The sequence below is a fragment of the Nicotiana attenuata genome, unplaced genomic scaffold, assembly GCF_001879085.1.
Source record: "Nicotiana attenuata strain UT unplaced genomic scaffold, NIATTr2, whole genome shotgun sequence".
Taxonomy (NCBI): domain Eukaryota; kingdom Viridiplantae; phylum Streptophyta; class Magnoliopsida; order Solanales; family Solanaceae; genus Nicotiana; species Nicotiana attenuata.
Window position 1 is genome coordinate 65,012 of NW_017674472.1, and position 14,283 is coordinate 79,294.

General features: G+C 41.6%; 1 long non-coding RNA gene across 1 annotated transcript; it reads left to right on the forward strand.

Annotated features, from left to right (window-relative positions):
* Window positions 1-2,359, forward strand: LOC109218723. Its single transcript, XR_002066813.1, has 3 exons — window positions 1-98; window positions 412-465; window positions 1,866-2,359. It is a non-coding gene; the product is annotated as an uncharacterized LOC109218723 (long non-coding RNA).
* Window positions 2,360-14,283: the final 11,924 nt, after the last annotated feature.

The following is a 14,283-nucleotide window of genomic DNA, read 5'->3' on the forward strand; positions in this document are numbered from 1 at the left end:
GAAAATTTCCACAAAATTGTCTTCATTTCTTTTATACTCCTTCACTTTTTTTCTGATCCTTGGCTTCGATTCACTAAAAAAGTCTCACTTCCCTGTTTGTATGTTGTTCCATGAGTTCTGGTTAATATATTTTTCTGCATTTCTTTCTTAATGAGCATGTAAACATTTGATTTTATTTTTCTCAGAGATTATTGATTTAGAATCTAGATTTTGTGATTTACAATTTACATTTTGCCTCTGCAATTATATTTACATTTCTGCTTCATTTTCGTTAATATGGTGTGTTAATTTGATTCTGAATATTTGTTTTTTTTTTCCTTCATGCTTTATTTGTGAATTATGTGATGCACATGGTTATTTGTTAAAATGCCTCTGTAATAATTTTCTGCTTCACTGCCCTAACTGTTACAGCATTGGCCATTGGCCATAGGGAGTTGCCGCTAAAAGTGGACCATCAATAACATGGTAAGAACATTGATGCAACCTTTATGTTTGATGAAATTCCCAGTGAAAGGAAGATAGTTCCACTAAGTTTGTTAACGTCTTCTTTGCAAATTGTGATCAATCAGCCTTTTCGCATTTTGTTTGCACTGATCCTCGGTAATTATTTTGTCATACTACTCTCAACATTATATGTCATATAAAAAAAGAAATTGCTCATCTTGCATGTTGACTTTGCAATTTTAATTGCGTACAATTGTTGGTTTAGCATGGGCTAGGAGTAGGTTCATGGTCAGAAGTTTTTGATGTATTTAGGTATTTTCTTCATTCTTTTAGACATTTTTCAACTGTGAAAAGGTAGAAAATTCTTCGCTAGAGTTATTTTGTTCACTTCTTGGGGACGCAGAGGTGCTGTTTGCACAATTGGACTATTAAAATTTTCAAGTAAGCTGCTTTTCTAGCTCAATATCTTGAAGTAGCACTGGACATCTTTTTTCAATTGCAAGTACATGTGTTTGCTAATGAGTGTTCTTAATTTATTTATTTTTTATCTTTCATAGTATTCTCTTACTTTTTAAATACGACACACCTCACTAATTCAATTAGGTGACTCATTTTCGGTGCACTGCTATCAGTATTTTCCTTTTGGGGTCACCTTTCTATATGATGAGTTGAGATGGTTGGTTTATAACTAGAGTTCTATCTGATTTGGAGTAATGGCTGCCTGAAAGTTATTGGGGTGCATATTTTGGAGTTCATTACTTACTATAGACAGTGGAAGGCAATGTGGAAAAGAACTTTATGTTATATAATTTTTGTTGCATTAATGATGCTCATAAAAGTGAATTGTTTAGAATAAGAGGACAATATAAGATGTTCATAAAAATATTCTCGCCTTGGAAATAAAAAGGTGAAAGCTAGAAATCTTGTTCTGCTTCTAGCCTCTAACATGCTTTTTAAAAACTGGAAGTGAGCTGAATGTTATCTGTATGGTTTAGCCTTAGAAATATTAGACTAAGAGCATTACAAGTGGGATACTAGTTGTTAACTGCTAGAAGAAAGTTACATTGATTTTTGGTGTATAACGAAAAGCTGAATTTTAGTAAGTCTCTTAGAGTATAAGATAACCCAATTATTACAGCAGGTTTGAGTTAACAATGCAGAAGACATGTCCACACAGGAATCGGGGGGGTTTTCTAGCTTAATGTTGAGCACATTTTCCTAAATGAGATACGGGAATGAAATTAAAGCATATATCTGGTACACTAATAGATGACGCATTATTTTTTGCTTTATCGAATATGAAGGTGGTTGATAGTAGGCTATATAGTTGATATTTACACTTTAATATGATCATGCTTTGTTGTTGTTTTAGAGGTAAATTGCCAACAAAATACTTTAAATAGTGTTCTTTGGTTTCGCAGGAAATATTATATGTGAGGAAGCAACACGAAGTATTTTGGAGGCGATAATGTGAAGAAAACACCCACTCAAGAAGTACCCGAACACAAAGGAGCAGAAAAATGGCCTGGGCAAGAATTCCACCGCGACCGCGGTGGACCGCGGTGGAATAAATCACAAAACAGAATGGGCAGTCTTCACCGCGGTCCACGCCGCGACCGCGGTGAACTGTTCACGCACCTGGAAATTTGGGGGTCAAAGTGTAACTTCGGGAAAACTTTTGTAAAACCCTTATAAGCTTTAGGAACTCGCCCAAGATTGTTTCAAGCTTGTTTTAGACTACTTTTGGAGGCAAGAACAAGTGTGAGAGATCACCCAAAACATTATAGTTTTTTTTATCTCTTCTATTTCTTGCAATTTTACATTATGAACAATTTAGTAGTTATCTCTTATTTTGTTATGAGTAGCTAAATCCTTTGTCTTAGGGTTTTGATGGAACCTATTGAAGGATGAACTTCTTGAGTATGTTAATATAGATTGCCAGTTTAATCTCTATTTGTTCAACTACGTATTTGTTGTAGTTAATTGACAGGATCCTCAATTAGCTGTGCCTATTTAGTGTGCATAACTCGGGAGAGAGTGCATATTTAGGTAGTTGTTTAACAACATTACTCCCAAAGTATAAGAGGGATCTATAACTGCGGGTTTAAAGGCGGGTTTAGGGATAACGAAGCCTTGGGTGCAATCTAAAGTGAGCTGTAATAAACAAAACCAACTAGCGTATCTCGGGAGAGTGCATCTAGTAAATTATCGTGATTACTCGGGAGAGATTTACAGTAAAAAGAGTGCTCATGATTGATAGAGATGTCTTGGTGAATCTATATGAAACATAACCGGAAGGGATTCCATCAATAGGGGAAATCATAGCCTTAGAACCTTCTCATAATTGTTTACAACCCAAGCATAGTTAGTTTTCAGCTGTTTAATTATTTTCAGTCTTATTTATTAGTAATACCATCAATTGTTATTTACAACGTTTGAGGAAGTTGATTCCGTAGAATTTAGTAAGTCCAACGAAAGTAATTGATAGGTTAATTCTCTGTGGATTCGACTCTGGACATAAATACTCAGGTTATATTTGTAACGTCCACGTGTCCTTTTACAAGGCATAGTTGGGCGTGATCAAATTTTGGCGCCGTTGCCGGGGAATTAACGGTATTATCAATTACGATTGAAAGAAGTACAAAAATTCTTAGTGTAGTCAGTTTTCTCTCTACCCAATTTTTACATTGAAATTTTAACGTTTGTTGACTTGGTTGCACAGGTGCATGCCTAGAAACTCATCGAGATCTGGTGAAGTATTTGAAGCATTATCAGATCCCGAGAAAGTTTTCAAGGCCTTGAATCGGGCCAACCGGAAAAACAAACAACAACCAACAACTGCACAATTCGAAACAGTCATGGGAGATCACGAGGAAAACCCAGCTGTACCAATAGTGCAAGAGGCTGCTCTCTATGATTGGGCACAACCCACAGCTGAAAACCTGTCCACAACGATTGTAGTCCCACAGATACAAGCTGAGTCGTTCCAGATCACGAATAACATGCTGCACTTGTTGCAGAACAAGGGACTATTTTCGGGGTCACAAGTTGAAGATCCTCTGCAGCACTTGAAGAATTTTCTGTCTATCTGCAAAACCCAAAGGCAGCCCAACGTAACTCCGGAAGCAATCAAGCTGTTATTGTTTCCATTCTCAGTGATAGGAGCTGCCCAGACTTGGCTAAACTCACTTCCCATAAATTCTATAACAACTTGGGATGAGTTAGTCAAGCAATTCCATAACAAGTTCCACCCACCTAACAAAACTGCTCAACAGATTGATGAAATCTTGAGCTTTAAACAGAAACCAATGGAGACACTGCATGAGACATGGGAGCGTTTTGAAGGAATGTTGGTTATATGCCCGCACCATGGTATTCCAGATCTGATGTTGGGGCAGCGGTTTTACATGGGGTTGTCAGATAGTGTGAAGAACATTGTTGATGCTTCAGCTGGTGGAGCATTTCTGAGCAAAACATGGAGAGACGGCCAAAGTCTGTTTGACAAGGTGGCACAAAATTCGGGATGGACATCCAGGAATGCACCTATCACTCCAGTAGTGCACTCAGTGCCTTTCGATCAATCCAACTCTATGGCTAAAAATATGGCCACCTTATTGACACAGATGAATATACTCACTAAAAAGGTGGAAGAGTCAGGGCAGAAGCAACAGGTACATATCGTGGATACTACCAATGGGGGTTTGTGCACATCTTGCATCAATCAGCCAATTGGTAACCAGTGGAATGCAGAACCTGATCATCATTACTATCCTGAAGACATGAACTATGTATCTAATCATGGTGGCCAGAGACAGGGTGGTCAGAATTGGGGCCAGCAGAATCAGCAGTACAGGCCAGCCCAGCCACAGTTCAACACTGGAAACATGGGAGGTATGAGACCCCCTAACAATATGGATCCTTACCCAAGGCCACAGGGGTATAATAATCAGAATCAGCAGCAGGGGTATCACCCCCCTCAGCAGCAGCATGGTGGAAGGCAGGAAGATGGGTTTGCTAGACTTGAAGCAATGATGCAGCAATTTATTGGGTCTAATGCTAAAATTAATGAGCGAGTAGATGCACATGATGCAGCGATCAAGAATATCGAAGTGCAGATGGGCCAAATTTTGATGTCTCTGAACAATCGTCCTCATGGGACATTACCTGCAGACACACAGATAAATCCAAAAGATCAAGGCCCGAAGCAGCTGATGGCAGTGAGTCTACGCAATGACAGAGATCTGGATGTGGAGCAAGAGAGGGCTCGAGAAACTAGACAGGCTGAGACACTCATACCAGTGCCCATTGAGCTGGATGAGTCAACGAAGCTGACAGAGGTGACAGTCCAGCCTGCTCAGGAAGAAAATAGCACTCAGCTTGAGACCGAGAAAGAAGCTGAGACAGCCCAGGAACCAGTAGTTGAAGTGGCAGCTGATAAAGATCAATCCCAAATGATTGGGAAGAAGAGACCTCCTGCACCCTTCCCTCAGAGGCTGGCTAAGTACCAAAAGGAGGAGCAATACAAGAAGTTCTTTGAAATGCTGAAACAAATCCAGGTAAACATACCATTGATTGAAGCTTTAAAGGAGATGCCTGGGTATGCAAAAATGATGAAGGACTTAATGTCTAGAAAGTTTGATTTCCAAGACTTGGCCATAGTTACTCTTACTCAGACCTGTAGTGCAGTGGTGACTAGACCAATTGTTGAAAAGTTGTCTAACCCAGGGAGCTTTACAATTCCATGCACTATTGGTAATTTTGCTTTTGCTAAGGCACTGTGTGACCTAGGGGCCAGCATCAATCTTATGCCCCTGGCGATTTATAAGAGGGTGGGCATTGGGAGAGCTAGACCCACCTCTATGTTGTTGCAGATGGCTGATCGGACTGTGAAACGACCCTCTGGTATCCTGGATGATGTGCTAATTCAGGTAGGGAAATTTGTGTTCCCTGTGAATTTTGTGATCTTGGACTGCAAGGTGGATGAAGAAATTCCCATAATTTTGGGAAGACCATTCTTGGCCACTGGGAGAGCTCTAATTGATTGTGAGACTGGGGAGCTCAAGATGAGACTGAATGACGAAGAAATAACATTCAATGTGCAGAAATCTATGAGGCGACCAAGTGAATTCGCCAATTGTTCTCTTATTGATGCCGTGGATGTAATTGTAGAGACTGATGATGACAGGCTGACTATTGAAGACCCCCTTGCTGCATGTTTGATGAATTTGGATGAGGTAAATGGAGAGGATCTGGCGGAATGGGTGTTGGCGTTAGAGGGTACAGGGTTCTGGGATAGAACTCTAGAATTTGAGCCCTTGCACTTAGAAAATAGAGAAACTCCTCCAGCCAAGCCATCCATCGAAGAACCACCCAAGCTGGAGTTAAAGCCATTGCCCGCCCATCTCAGGTATGAATTCCTTGGACCTGACTCCACATTACCTGTTATTATCTCATCTAGTTTGTTAGATATGCAGGCTCAACAACTCTTGCAGGTACTTAAGGAGTGCAAGACTGCCATTGGGTGGACCATGGCAGACATAAAGGGGATCAGCCCCGCTTACTGTATGCACAAAATTCTACTGGAAGAGGGACACAAACCTTCCAGGGAACACCAAAGAAGGCTGAACCCCAATATAAAGGAAGTGGTGAAGAAAGAAGTAATCAAGTGGTTAGATGCGGGAATCATTTTCCCAATCTCTGATAGCAGCTGGGTTAGCCTAGTTCAATGTGTTCCTAAAAAGGGTGGCATGACGGTAGTTAAGAATGATAACAATGAATTGATCTCTACAAGAACCGTCATGGGCTGGAGAATTTGCATGGATTATAGAAAGTTAAATCTAGCCACCCGGAAAGACCACTTCCCACTTCCCTTCATTGATCAGATGTTAGACAGATTGGCAGGGAGGTCACACTTCTGTTTTCTGGATGGGTACTCAGGGTACAATCAGATTTCCATTGCACCGGAGGACAGAGAGAAGACCTCTTTCACTTGCCCGTATGGCGTTTATGCCTTTCGGAGGCTGCCCTTTGGCCTATGCAATGCACCCGCCACATTCTAACGGTGCATGATGGCCATATTCACTAACATGGTCGAGGATATAATGGAGGTGTTCATGGATGACTTCTCAGTGGTGGGGAACTCATTTGATGAGTGCCTGATAAATCTGACTCGTGTGCTGAAACGGTGTATTGAGACTAACCTGGTTCTGAATTGGGAAAAGTGCCACTTCATGGTACAAGAGGGCATAGTCTATGGACACCGGGTGTCAAGCAAAGGAATTGAGGTGGATCGTGCTAAAGTGGATGTGATAGCAAAGCTACCTCCTCCAACTTCAGTCAAAGCAATTAGGAGCTTCCTCGGGCATGCCGGTTTCTACCGGAGATTCATAAAAGACTTCTCAAAAATTGCCAACCTTCTCTGTAAGTTGTTAGAAAAAGATCACCCTTTCTTGTTTTCTGATGATTGCAGGGTAGCATTCGAGGAGCTGAAAAAGAGGCTAGTCACAGCACCTATCATAGTTGCCCCTGACTGGGAGCAGCCATTTGAACTCATGTGTGATGCCAGTGATTATGCAGTGGGGGCAGTGCTGGGACAGAGGAAAGACAAGCTGATGCATCCAATCTACTATGCTAGTAGAACGCTAAGTGGAGCTCAGCTGAACTACACTGTGACAGAGAAGGAGATGTTGGCTATGGTGTTTGCTTTCGACAAGTTCAGATCATATCTGATTGGCTCTAAGGTAATTATATACACTGATCATGCAGCTCTCAGGTACTTGATTGAGAAGAAGGAGTCTAAGCCGCGCCTGATTCATTGGGTGCTGCTATCGCAAGAATTTGACCTCGAAATTCGTGACTGTAAGGGCACAGAAAATCAAGTCGCTGAACATCTATCACGACTTGAAGGAGCTAAAAAATCAATCAAGGTCGAAGAGATTCTGGAAACCTTTCCAGACGAGCAGCTGCTCGCCACTAGTCTTGAGGAAGCGCCATGGTATGCAGACTTTGCAAATACCTGGCCTGCGGTATAGTTCCCTATGACCTCTCATCGGTACAAAAGAAAAAGTTTTATCGTCATTGACGCATGTATTATTGGGACGAACCTTATCTGTTTAGAATATGTGTTGATAATATGATCCGGAGGTGTGTCCCCGAGATAGAACAATCTTCTGTTTTGCTGGCTTGTCACGCGTCAGCATATAGAGGACATTTTGGAGGGGTCAGGACAGCTGCGAAAGTACTAGAGGCCGAATTCTTTTGGCCAACAGTGTTTAAAGATGCGCACCTAATGAATGTAAGCGGACCGGGAACATTTCCCGTCGCCATGAGATGCTCATGAACCCGATTCAAGAGGTGGAAGTGTTTGATGTCTGGGGGATTGACTTCATGGGTCCCTTCATCAGCTCCTATGGCAATAAATACATACTTGTTGCTGTGGATTATGTGTCCAAATGGGTAGAAGCTGCAGCGTTGCCCACTAATGATGCAAGAGTGGTGGTGGGATTTTTGAAGAAGAACATATTCACCTGCTTTGGGACACCAAGAGCAATTATCAGTGACGGAGGCACTCACTTCTGTAATAGAGCCTTCGAGAAGCTGCTTGCAAAGTATGATGTACGCCACAAGGTGGCCACCCCTTATCATCCGCAGACTAGTGGGCAGGTTGAAGTGTCCAACAGAGAGATAAAGAGTGTGTTAACCAAGACTGTGAACGCCACAAGAACTGATTGGGCGAAAAAGCTAGATGATGCACTCTGGGCATATAGAACTGTTGTTGAAGCCCCCTTTTTCTTTAAAAGACGAAATCGGATTTACGACATTTGGGAGGACAACTCTGTTCCCTTTTGGGAATTGGGTTTTGGAGTTTGAAGAGTCGCCACCTAATGATTAAGTGCATTAGGACACTAAGAAGGGTTTGAGTTGAATAACCAGAGTTTGGGTAAGGGCTAGAAATTATCTCGAGGGGAAGGTGTTAGGCACCCCTCAAGATCCACTAGTGTGGTTCCCGACCATGCTACAATTGTGACTTTAAAGCAAATAAGCATACAAGACAATTTCACATAAAAACTGCAAGTAGGTATGTATAACAATTACTAAACACGCTGAAATTTGAATAGGTGACTTCCTAGTTATTGGCAAGAATGTCTAAATGCAGAAAAATAGGATCAAGTAATGAATACAAATTATCAAACAAAGAAGGGAATGAGCAGAAAATTTTAGAGGAAAGGACAGTGCGAAAATTAAAGGGGGAATTGTAATGACTAAAACGAAATGCAGAATTCTGAAAATTGACAATCTAAAAAATAATTAAATAAAGAAAAAGGGGGTCCTAGGTTTGTAAAATACATGGATCATTCACGCAACACCCAGTAACCAATCGTACGCGTGATGTTATCGCGTGATCGTCATCTCCATGTCTACCCTTTCCCACCCCGTTAAGGTATTAAAGCGCGAAATAGTATCGTCACTTATTGCATGCTATTACCTATCCCGATCCTATCAGTTCCGGAGGCATTGGAACTACTAGTCCTAAAGGGAAGGGAATTGGGGCTTTTCAGAAGTTCAAGAAAGGACAAAAATCTGGGCGACAATCAAAACATATAGTCAAATAGGGGGAGACAAACAACAATTAGGGCTCAGACAGGCCTCCTCACTTAAATACAAATACATAGCATGGCTTCAGATACTGGTTAGGTCTTTAATTAAACTTAACGAAGGAAAGGTGGCTGATATATCACATATTTTCAGATAAGAAGTCCGAATTAGACTTTCCTGCTGGCTGTAATTATTAAAGACTGGTGTAGTTAGTTAATTACCTAGTTGCTTGCCTAGGTGAGGTCTGTAATCATGATATCTAACAATGCAGAAGGCGTACTGATTTTTAAGGAGGATTATTGATTTTAGAAACAAACAAAAGTTCTGCAGATGTTAAAACGACTTCACCACTGATTCTAGACTTATAAGCGAGATGGACGATTCAGATTCAGTTAGTTATTCCTATAGGCATGCTCTCTAAGCGTGATTGATTTTAAAACAGTTGTAAGAGTGCAAGATTCCTATAGACATGGTATCTAGAGTGCATTTTGTTATTTGGGCCTACAAACCGTTTGCCTAGTGATAAGTGATGTGCAGAAGTGCAGAAAACCCTACAGTCATGGTCTCTATATGCAGGCGGGAATAAACTTATGGACATGATTTCTAAATGCAGATGTGAATAAACTTACATACATAATTTCTAAATGCAGATGTGAATAAACTTATAGACATGATTTCTAAATGTAGATGTGAATAAACTTATAGACATGATTTCTAAATGTATAATGAAATGACCTATAAGCAGGATATCTATATGCAGATACACAAACGAAGATGATGTGATTACAGGAATAAAACCTAAAGCATGATATCTACCCCACATGCATAACATGAGAGACCCTCCCCATTTTTTACTATACGCCCCATAGTTATTACAACTTGAATGAATCCAGAAAAAGTAAATTACATCACAAATTAAAATTCCAACCAAGGAGAGCCTAATTCAGACTCCTAGTCTGATACATGAAATAAACCAACTTCCAAAGAGCAGATTTCCAAAGCCTTTCTCTTATCTGGGATGTGTCACAGTTCCAAGGAGCTTCACGAACTCCAGGCAATGCTTACACCCCAAATACCATTACAGAATCATAGTGCAGTGTGGAAGGGCCAGCCCTCAAATGTCCAAGTTCAGGGAGAGCTCAAGTTCCCAAGGCAAGGCTTATAGGAGCGGGGCATAACTTAGAATCTAGGAGTAAGTGTAAGTGCAATAGGGGGAGATTAGGGAAGGCCATGACAGGCTGGTGGTCATGCCCAACAATTGGGATGCTGGCACACCCCTGACCAGCCTGTCAGCTTTAAATTGGGGAGTTAGGACCTATTGAAGGTCAGGTTCAGCCCTGGACAGCAATTTGGGTGCTGCCAGGTCATGAACTTTAACTCAGCATACATAGGGAATGGGGTATGGGGGTTCATAATAGAAACAGGGTACAAAGAAAGAGCAGGCAAAGGGCATACCCAGCAATGAGACATACTGGCACACTCTCCAGCCTAACTAGAGGCTAGGGGGTCAAAACTCAGTTCATGGACAACAATTCTTGTTGCCATGCCCTAAGTCCCCACTCATAAACACACGGGGGGGGGGGGGGGGGGTTAACTGGGGAGTAGGGAACGAAGTGTTCACAAGAAAGAAAATCAGGCAGTAGCATATAGGCATATTAAGTTAAATGCTAAACTTTACAGAGAAAAGAAAATAGACATGGATACAAGGACTGTAAATAAAACACATTGGGATGATGCTGAAAAATTAATTTAGGACATACCAGTTTCACAGAGACTGTAAGCATGTGATTTTTGCCCTACATGAAGATAACTCCTAAAAATTAGACCAAAAATAACTTTTATTGATTTTTAGGAATTTTTCTTTATTTAGTTGCATTTCATGCATTTTTAATATTTTAAAATTATAGAAAAACAAAGGAAAAATTGTCATGTTTTAATTTCATGCCATCTTAGGTTTAATTTGCATTTAGGAATTTAATTTCATAAGTTAATTGCATTATCAACAAAAATTACAAAAATATACACTAGCTTTAATCATTTAGTTTAATTAATTAGGTCTTTTTGCAAAAATAAATTCAATTAGAACTATTGTGGCCATTTTTGAAAGGTCCAATAAACAGAAGGGTTAGTCTTGCCTTAAATTTCAAATTGGGCTAGCTTCACAATGACTCAAATTTCCACCCCAGCCCATGACCCGAACTGACCCGCCAGCCCAAATCTCCCTACTTAATACCCTTTTCCCTTAGACACGAAAGGAAGAAGAGGAGACTGCCCTCTCTGAAAATAGACAGAGGCAGCACATTTGGAGAGCTAAAAAAAAAACTACCTCCTCCATTTTACCATAAAAACCAACAACCTTTTCTCTGATTTTTGGCTCCCTTCACAAAATCACACACGCACACATCTTGACAGACACACGCGAGAAACATCTGAAATCAGATTCTGAAATTCAAAAATTTCCTTTCTAAGATCTGAAATTTCCAGCTNCTTAAATGCGCTTATCTGCGTCGTGCCGCGACGTTAAATCAGGCGCTGCATGGGAGGCAACCCATTGAATTGTTGTAATCGTCGTGCCGCGACGTTAAATCAAGCGCTGGTTGGGAGGCAACCCAACATTTATAGTGTTTTTAGTGGAGATACTAACATGTGCAGGAGTTCTAGAAAAAGGGGCGGGCAAAAGCTTCCACGAAGAAAGAAGACAAAATGACGGCATTTGGGAATGCCTGGACTAGCGCGCCTACGTTACACCAGCGCTAAGGCCGCGCTAGTCAGGCTAAGAACTGCCCAAATTTGGTTTCAACTAGCGCGGCCGTGCTAAGCCCGCGCTAGTAAGGTTATTCACTGCCTCATATTTTTGCCACTAGCACGCCCGCGCTACGCCCGCGCTAAGGCTGCGCTAGTGAGGTTATTTACTGCCCTCACGCACTTAAACTAGCGCGCCCATGCTAAGACAGCGCCAAGGCCGCACTAGTCCCCTCAACATCAGGTAAGTTCCGCTTTTCTTTTTAATTTTTTTATTTTCTTTTTATTTTTTTTTTCATTAACCCTTTTAATTCTAAAACCTAACCAAACCGCCCCACCCCTCTTCTTTCCCAAACTCTCCATCTCCTATCACACTACTACCCCAATTAAACCCTCCCTTTTTCTTCCTCATCTATTCCTCACTCCCCATTCCTCCATACCCAGCATTACCATTCCTCCCCTTCACGAAGACCCTCCATATTTCGGTTCATCACCCATTACGTTTTCGCTCTCATCCCCTCTACTTGTATGTATTCCTCCCTTTGATTTTGTTTTTAATTATTTAATTTTGTTTTTAGTTTCTTTTCCTTCTTTTTGCTTTGTATAGTAGAATGTAGCCTTAGTTTAGGGTGGAAACACTTGTTAGTAGTTATGTAGTGCTGAAACATTTCAACATACAAATTGTGGGGGTGATATGTGTTTATTGGGTTACTGTGGTGGTGTTCCTTGTGTTGAAGGTATGGTTTGGGCTTAAAATCAGCCATTGTCCACCAGGGGTTTGTTAAAATGCCTCTTTGGAGGAAGTGTTGTGACCAATTCAGTGGTGAAGTCTGAGTAGCCACGGTTGGGTCACCCGATTGTATAGAACTGATATTGGACTATTTGTAGGTACCATGCCTCCCCGCAAACGTCATGCAACAGGAACCTCCTCCAGCCGCCCTGCTCAAGCCAACACCGGGGGACGGCCTCGAAAATCGGTCGATTCCAGGCCTTTCAACAGTCAAAAGTTTTTGTCTGCCAAAGCCCAGGACAGGTTCAATAAAAAAGAGGCCAAAACCATGGTGCCGGAACAAGCCATGGATCCCAACGAACTAGGGATAACCTGTCCCAATATACCTTTCGAGCTGAGGCGGCGAGGACTGGACATATTTTTTGAGGAGCCTACTACCGCAAATGTCATGCTTGTAAGGGAATTCTACGCAAACCTACCGGAGCATGAGAACTACACTGTTATGGTGCGCAGGAGACCGGTAGATGCCTCTTTGGAACAAATCCGAATTCTGTACAGGCTTCCTCCACCAGTTGAGAGGTACGTGGATGCGTACCTATCGTACAATAGTAGGCATACTCCATGGTCCACATTCACTGAGACCATATGTCAACCGGGAGCCACTCTGCAATGGTACAAATATGGGAACAATTTCCACTCCTCGACCCTCAAGTTTGAAGCCAAATGTTGGTTATACTTCATAAATAGCCGACTCCTACCCTCCAAGAACCTGTCTGAAGTGAACATCCCTCGAGGGTGCTTAATTTGGTGTTTCATGAACAATGGTCCGTTTGACGTGGACAGCGTAATACATGATTAAATGTTCCAGCGAGTTAGGGTTCAACGATATGGTTTATACTGCCCGTCCCTTGTCACCCGGTTGTGTCTTCAGGCAAATGTATCGAGTAACCTTGCTATAGATGGCTAACATCCTTCGGTACATCCTTTCACGGCTGAGAGGGTCACCACAGGCAAAGAAGTGGTAGCCGTTGAGGAGTTAGTTGGACAAAATTCTGATGATGGTAACGACGAGGAGGAGGAGGAACCACAACAAGTAGCCGAGGATGTGGAGATTATAGGTGAGCAGCCAGCAAGACCACAGGCTGAGAATGTTGCAGGCCCGTCTAGGGCTAGTTGGGGACAGCGGTTAGACTGCCTAGATGACGAGGTAGCTGAAATACGAACCTCGGTGACTAACCTGGGAACTTGTGTTAATGAAATTGCAACCCAACAGAAGAAATCAGAAAAAAAGATCATGGGTTGGCTCCGTGCCTTGGGTCGGGCGTGCAATGTAAACGCCGACTCTGTCTCCGATCAGGATTGAGCTGTCAGGGAAGTTCCCTTTTCCTTACTCTGTTTTACTTGGCCATGAGGACATGTCCTCATTTTAAGTGTGGGGTGGGGGATACTTCATTGTATATATGTAATTGTAATAATTGACTGTTTGATTTTGTTTTGCTTTGTTTTGCTTTGATTGTTTGGTATTGAGTAAGAGTTCATTAGTTTAAAGTAGGTAAGTGGCTTGTCCCGACGACGGATCTCTTTCGGCGGGGTTCTTGAGGGACTAAGTCGAGTAAAAAAAAATAGGGAATATGAAGACTCTTCCTGATGACGGATCCTTTAGACAATTTTCTTGAGGGAAGTTAGTCTAAAGAAAATGCAAAAAAAAAAAGAGTTTTTTTAATTTTATTTTTTAGGTAGTGTAGTAACTCCCCCTTGGTTTTTCTTTGGAC